Genomic DNA, 6884 nt, shown 5'->3' on the forward strand with positions numbered 1-6884 from the left:
GCTTCACAACAGATGTGGAGGCAGACAAGTACCACAGTGCATATCAGTGCCTTGTCCTCGCTCCCATCTGCCTGCAGTGACAGAGCTGGACAGCACTCCTGCCCTGCAGCTCTGCATTGTGAGACTGCGAGCCAGGCAAGGTGGAGTTGTAACAATGCAGATTTGTGCATGCGGATGTACACCAACATCACATGTACAGAAAGGAAAACTGAACCACCAGCAAAGATGCAAATGACAGAATTAAAGCCTGACTCTCAGCAGAAAAGTGGGCCCTTTGGCTTTCTGTCCCAAAGCAACAATGATTCTCTGAGGTTTGGCCTTTAGGCCGCCTCACTTTACTCTACCCCCCAGGGGCACATATCCTAAATCAAGGCTTTCCCTTATGCAGTACGGCAGTTTTCTGCAGCATAAAAACCCTACAGGACCCACTAGTGTCTCTGCAAAATAGTATTTTATAGCAGTTATCACAGGCAGAACTAATAACAACGTTCAGGAATGATGGCCTGAGACAGGTACCTGCAGACTTCTAGAGGTGGGGAAGCAATTCGTTTACTGCTGAACTCTTCACAGAGTTATTTCCCTTATTTTGGGAACAGCTAGAATCGTAAATAAATCACACTGCTGGTATGAACAGGAAGAGCAAAACTTCAGTTCTCCAACAGAAAGATTAAAATGAAATCCCAAGCACGTCAATTTCAGATACAGCACAATGAGCATATCCCCTATATTTTTATCTCTGAGTCATAGCCCTATGAGACTTGGTGGCATGAATGGTGGTTGCCTGTGGAGAAGCCTATGGCACGCTCAGGACTATTACAGCATCTGCTTTACAGCCCTCAGGTTATAACTGGCTCGTAACTGCACAAGTAGAAGGCAAAGTGCTGGGAGTCAGAGCAGGGCTGAGGCTTTGGGAGGTATCAGGTCATTTATGGCCTTACCAGAACCTGCTCATGCGAACCACCACCTCTGCAGGTCAGGCAGGAACAGGGCCTTCATCTGTGTATACAGCCAAATAGCTGAACAGTGGAAAACACTTCTACTCTCTCCCAGTCAGAGCACGGCAAAACTCAGCGCTGGAAGTCTCAGCAGTTTGCTGTTCCTCCCTAAACACTAATGCTGGAGCTGTACAAATCAGTTTTCCACTCTGGAAAGACGCTTTTTAAGCCAAGCTCTGATTTTTGTGGAGTTTGCAGAAACCACCTCTCAAGAGACAGAAAAGACCTAGCAGATGTTACTGCTCTCAAAACACATGTGGTACCCTGTCCTCAGGGACCAGCCCCCATTAACCAAGAGCTACAAAATACAAATAATGTCAATAGTAGCACTATGTCCAACATTTGTAAATGGATTCTGCAAAGCAAAATTGTTGCAGGAATCTTCCTGACACATCTACATATGTTTTCACCGCATTACTGCCAGAATGGACACCTTATAGAATATAAAACGACCCAAAAACATACGAAAACATATGCAGCTCAACTCTGGGAGTAATTTTTAAGAGTCTGTTCCTTCCTGGATGCGTGCAAAGGTTATTATGTGTCTAGAATAGATATAGTCTAGACAGATGGAGCGTCATGGGGAGAGGACGAATGAACTCACGATCTGTTTGTTTCCTGAAGAGCCTTTTGTAATGAACTTTGTAAAAAGCCTTTTTGTAAATCCAAGTGAATTAAATTGGTTTATATAGCGCTGGGATAAACAACTTATTGACAATTAGATTTTTTTAAATTACTTAAAGAATGAATGTTGGAAACAGATGAACAAGCAAGAAAATTTGGTTAAAATAATTAAAAATATGCACATTCCAGTAGGCTGGAAATTAATTCTCTTCCAAAAAGTGTTTTTAATTTAAATCATACAAGCAATCCCATCAAAGTCAGGGGTTTAATATTTTCAGGAATAAAGATCTCAATCTTTCTCTTCAAGCTATGGCCAGTGTCACATCACAGAATCATTTATCAAGATCCTCAATAATCCCTGCGTTGATTACTGTCTGTAATGAACAATGTGCCCTAGAAGCTATTGCATGATCCGAAGACCTTTGAGTCTTTAACAGTCTGCAGTCTTGTAAGATTTGCAGCTTCTCTTGATAATTTTTGAAAGAGCATATGATACTACAAGCCTATGCAGAAAACTTGCACTTAAAGGAGAATTCCTGTAGCATAGCTGAGCTTTTGTCTGGCATCAGATATATAGATATATATATATATAAAAGAAGGGGAAAAAACCTCAAACAAACAAAAAATTAAACAACAAAACAAGGAACTTCGGACCTTACAGCCAAACAAGAAGACAAGACCTGAGATAATCTTACTTAGAAGGCTTGATGAGACTTAAATGGTTTTTAGATATAGCTGCTGTTATTTTAACCTATTTTTGTATTACTTAACCCTGTCGTGGCACAAAAGCCATGTTCTTCCTCATGCACTGAAATGCCAGGTTGGGTGCAAATCCCAGAGGGACAATATGTGCACGTTTCAGTTCAGTGGTAACTATGACATGTCCACTTTACCAACCTGCTTCATCTCTTGCACAGTGGTTTTACACCTCCAGCAAGGTAGATTAACAGGCTCACAATCACTCTTTTATCTCTTTCTGACAACGTGGCAGTGAGACTTCAGTCTCAAGGTCCTACCAACTGCTCTTCTCATGGGGAAACAAGAAAAACATTCATTCAGACAATTCAAAGTAAGAAACTACTGAAAAAAGGCAATTTGTCTTTGAGTTATCTTCTGAATTAGCCAGTATCTACCTTGGTTTGCTTACATTCAGGCTATAATCTTCCCCTACATGAAAAAATCTTGGGAGCTCCTTCATAGAGATTATCCACAGACAATGTAAAATGAGGCTTAAATGGCAACCTGTTTATACCACAAAAGGTGAAAATAGCAAATGGATGTAAATAATTCAACCAGCTTTTAATATTTAATTTCTACGGATCACAAGTTTGTTTCATAGTTCCTATGAAAGCTGTCTTTAATAATAACTAAAAACAAAACATGATAGAGTTCTTCAAACATCTGTGTTTAGACGGTGATTGCACTGAGCATGAGGGGCTGCAGCCATGGTTTAATGAGATAGTAAAAGTAAAATCTGGCTCAATTAAGTCACCCTCTTTTCTGCCTCCCCATGAGTTCTTGCCAAAGCAGATGACACACTGAGTTGTGCCACATGGCAAACTGGAGCAGAGAACTGACCCGAGTCAAAAGTACCTCCCCTGTTTTTCCCCTTAGACACCTCTGATAAAGGACACTGGCAGCATTCACTTGGGACTACTGTGCAAATGCCCATGTCCTTAGGTTGTAGTCTGAAACCCTGATTTTGTACTTGAGGAACCTGGCATTTATCAACAGAAATTCAAAGCCAAACAGCCTGTGGCTCCAGACCACATCTTCACAGATGACCCATCTCAGGTTCACTGCTAGGTTTTCTTGGGCCAAGTAAGTTTTCAGTGCAACAGTTTTGCAGCACAGAAATTTAAGAACCTCCAAATAGGAAAATCACCCAGGGCTGGAGTGAGTGGGATAAAAATGCAAAGACAAAACAAATCCAACTACCCTCAGCAATACCCTGGGGAAAAAGAAAAGAATGAAGGAAAAATTTGTGGATAGCTCTGTATCTGATTTTGTACAATCAGCATAGAACTGCTTTATCATCCCCTACAATATAAGCAACCCAATATTTTATGGTACTGTATGGAAGGAAATATCTTTTTTGTACTAAAAAGAATTTTTAATCTGTTTGTTTCCTCCATTCAGGCGGCTGCTTAATACATTGATCTTCCGTGCATTTCCATTTTCCCCAATACATTTCTTATAATTGGAATAAGATGCTCTATTAAGCTTCTTAATAGATTCTATGCTCTCAAAACCCAATAACTTCAGGACAATACATTAAAATAGACAACAAATTAAGCTTGGTGTTTGCGAATGTGAGGCTCCACCAACAGTGACCTTTGAATCTATGGCAACAATGCTGTTTAAAATTGATTGCAGAGAAACCAATGTCTAATATGTCTAATTGCATTAGTTTGCGTCAAGGAAGGCTACAGCACCCCGAGACTCTTTGCAAACAGTTTGCGGGTGGCCAGGAACAGATTACAATCTTGATGTGAAGCGGCAATGGACGTGCAGATGTCAATGAATTCACTCAGAGCTGTGGGACCATAGTGGCTGTGAAAAAAGCCAGGAGCTCTGTATTTAGCTGCATCACCTAGCACAGACACAACCTAGTTTGAACAGTAAAGTCAAGACTGGCCTTACCTTTTTATATGCAAGCGACACTGAGCGTTACACACAGCACAGAAGTATTTGGACAGTCCAACAGTTATTTTATCAATTGAATCCAATAACTATGCCACAATATCACATTAACTTAGCTTGAAATACAATGTGAATCGAGGTTTTATTTGTAAACCATTACAAATATGTAATTCCGTTTTAAAATAGGGAATTATATAAAATAATTCTCTCAAAGCTAGCTAGCCCTGTTATGATTCCATATGATGGTACAGCCAGCTACCTTCATATGCATTTCATAACACCTCTTAAGCCAGTCAGAGAGGAGGTTTCCAGCCCAAGGTCATCTGATGACATAAGGGGTGCAGTCTCAAACATACTAGAGTCAGAGAATGGGGACGCCCCAAAAGACACTTTGCACATAACTGGAGGAGTATTTGCCACCAAATATCTCACCCCCCCCAACCCAGCTTCTAGGACAAGGCATGAGACTGCACCTGCTCTAGTACATGTATTAGCAATTTCAGCCTGAAATCATACTGAAGCACCACTAAGAATTAGGAGGACTGAAGTCTAATCCTTGTAAAATGAATCTAGGTAATTAATCCAAAATAGAATGTATTCCTCATCTAGCTTCATACTTCCCAGGAAAGGCTTTGTTTAAAAAGCCAGCTCCCAGCTGCTTTTACCTGGTATTAGCCTTTGCTAACCATTTGCACAGATAGCTTTGTGGGTAACAGATCCCCATCAGCAATACAGCTGCCCTCTTGTCCACACCTCATCGCCCCCTCTTATCTGATCTATTTTAAGTTCTAATTCAAAGCCATGGATGGCCCGTTTCTTTGCAATTTCAGTTTCTATCCTAAGTTACATTTCTGCAGCCTTGCAGGCTGAACCACTGCTGTTGAAAGCTCCTTGCTCACAGGCAATTAGCATCCTCTTCTAACTGAAATACTTCAGGGTACAGTTCACTTTGCATTACCCCTACTGGAAGACCTGTATGGTGCCTTCTACCAGCAGATTACTTCTTTTTTTCCCTTTAACACTGAAAACATTGTACAGCAGATTTTGCCTTTGTTACAGGTTTTCATGTTTGCCTACGGCTTAATCACAAGCGAGACTGCTAATTATGTGTACATCCCGCAGCGCTGACTAGGTTTATCCAAGATAAGAACAGTTCGACCCCTTGTTCCACCACCTGCCAGTGCAAGAAGGTTGCCAGCAATTCCCTTTGATTACTCAGGATTTTTTTTGCAGCTGAGGAGGAGGAGTCAATATTGGTTTTGTTTTCCAAGCAGGCGGCTTTACATGATGGCTGCAGTGAGGGACAGAGCCTGCAGGCTTTGGCCTCCTCTCTACCCAAGGATCAGATGGAAAGGGAGCGAAGCTGCATGCCTGGCCCAGTGGTTTAAGTAATTTTGGGGGGTTACTGCCCCTTCTTATCCCAGAGGGCAAATCTGAACCATTTGATGTTAAAAACAGGCCAAAAGCACTATTAGAGGTCACTTGCTACTAAAACCAAAGATTTAGTCTTTCCGGACAAGAAAAAACCTTTGTTACCAGGGGTCGGGTAGCTCTCCTTACACGTGCTATTAACATCAAACCCAGCTATACAAAAGCTGTAGCACACATTTTCAGACAAATACACCAACAACTTCAACCTACGTGTATTGCAGCGCTCCCCTCATGCTGGAGCATAGGAATTGCAGTGGCCTTTCCCACAGCACTGTAAATCTACAACTATTTGTCACACAAGAGCACATGGAAGATGCAAACAACAGCATGAGATGGAAGTTTGCTCACAACGTAAAAGGATTAATAGGGAACAATTGCTTGATGGTTTAGATTAGACCTAGCCTGGCACAGTATGACAGAAGAAACAACCCTGCAGAACAGTGGTCATGGTGGACAACCCTGCACCACTCAGAGGGGCAAAAAAAGAAAGCCAGCAGCCTTGTTGTAAATCTCTGAAGGCAGAGGTTGTCTATTCAGCAGAGAATCTTAAATCATTAAAGCATAAATCATGTTTTTATATTCACATGACCTCAGCCCAGTCTCACGGGGGGGAGTTACTGACAAATTCATTTCAGTCAGGTTTCAGCCTAGTTTCACACAGCAAAGATGGACGCATTAGAATTTCAGTATCAGTACACAGAACATTACGAGATTAATTAAGAAAATCCTGAAATGCTAAACATTCACAAAATCTACAAACCTATTCAGTAGAGAGCTTTTGTGCGAAGAAGCCTGATCCCACACGGGATCTCTCATCTGAGATAGCAAACATTACTGCAGTGTAATGGTAATAATGAATTTTTGGCTTGATGATAAGTAAATTCAGGAAGGAGACCAAGAAATTACTGATGTTATCTGACCCCGCTGTTTGATGAAGTATTAAAAATACATAAATTACAGTAACTATTTGATGCCTTCTATGGCATGAAGAGATTGCTCTACTCTTTGAGCAGAATGATTGTTCAAAGCGTCCTATAATGCAGAGGAAGACTTCAACACTGTTAATTTGACAGGATAGAAACTGTCTACTACTTCACCTTAAGAAAGTCTGAGCTGGCTGCACGAAGGAACATGCTCCCAAAGGAAGCAAGTTACCCCATCTGTGCCTACCTCACAGAAAATAACCAAGTA

Source organism: Neopsephotus bourkii, unplaced genomic scaffold (genome assembly GCF_033783945.1).
Source record: "Neopsephotus bourkii isolate Nb327-2 ecotype Australia unplaced genomic scaffold, CSIRO-AGI_Nbou_v1 NB_1783, whole genome shotgun sequence".
Classification (NCBI taxonomy): domain Eukaryota; kingdom Metazoa; phylum Chordata; class Aves; order Psittaciformes; family Psittacidae; genus Neopsephotus; species Neopsephotus bourkii.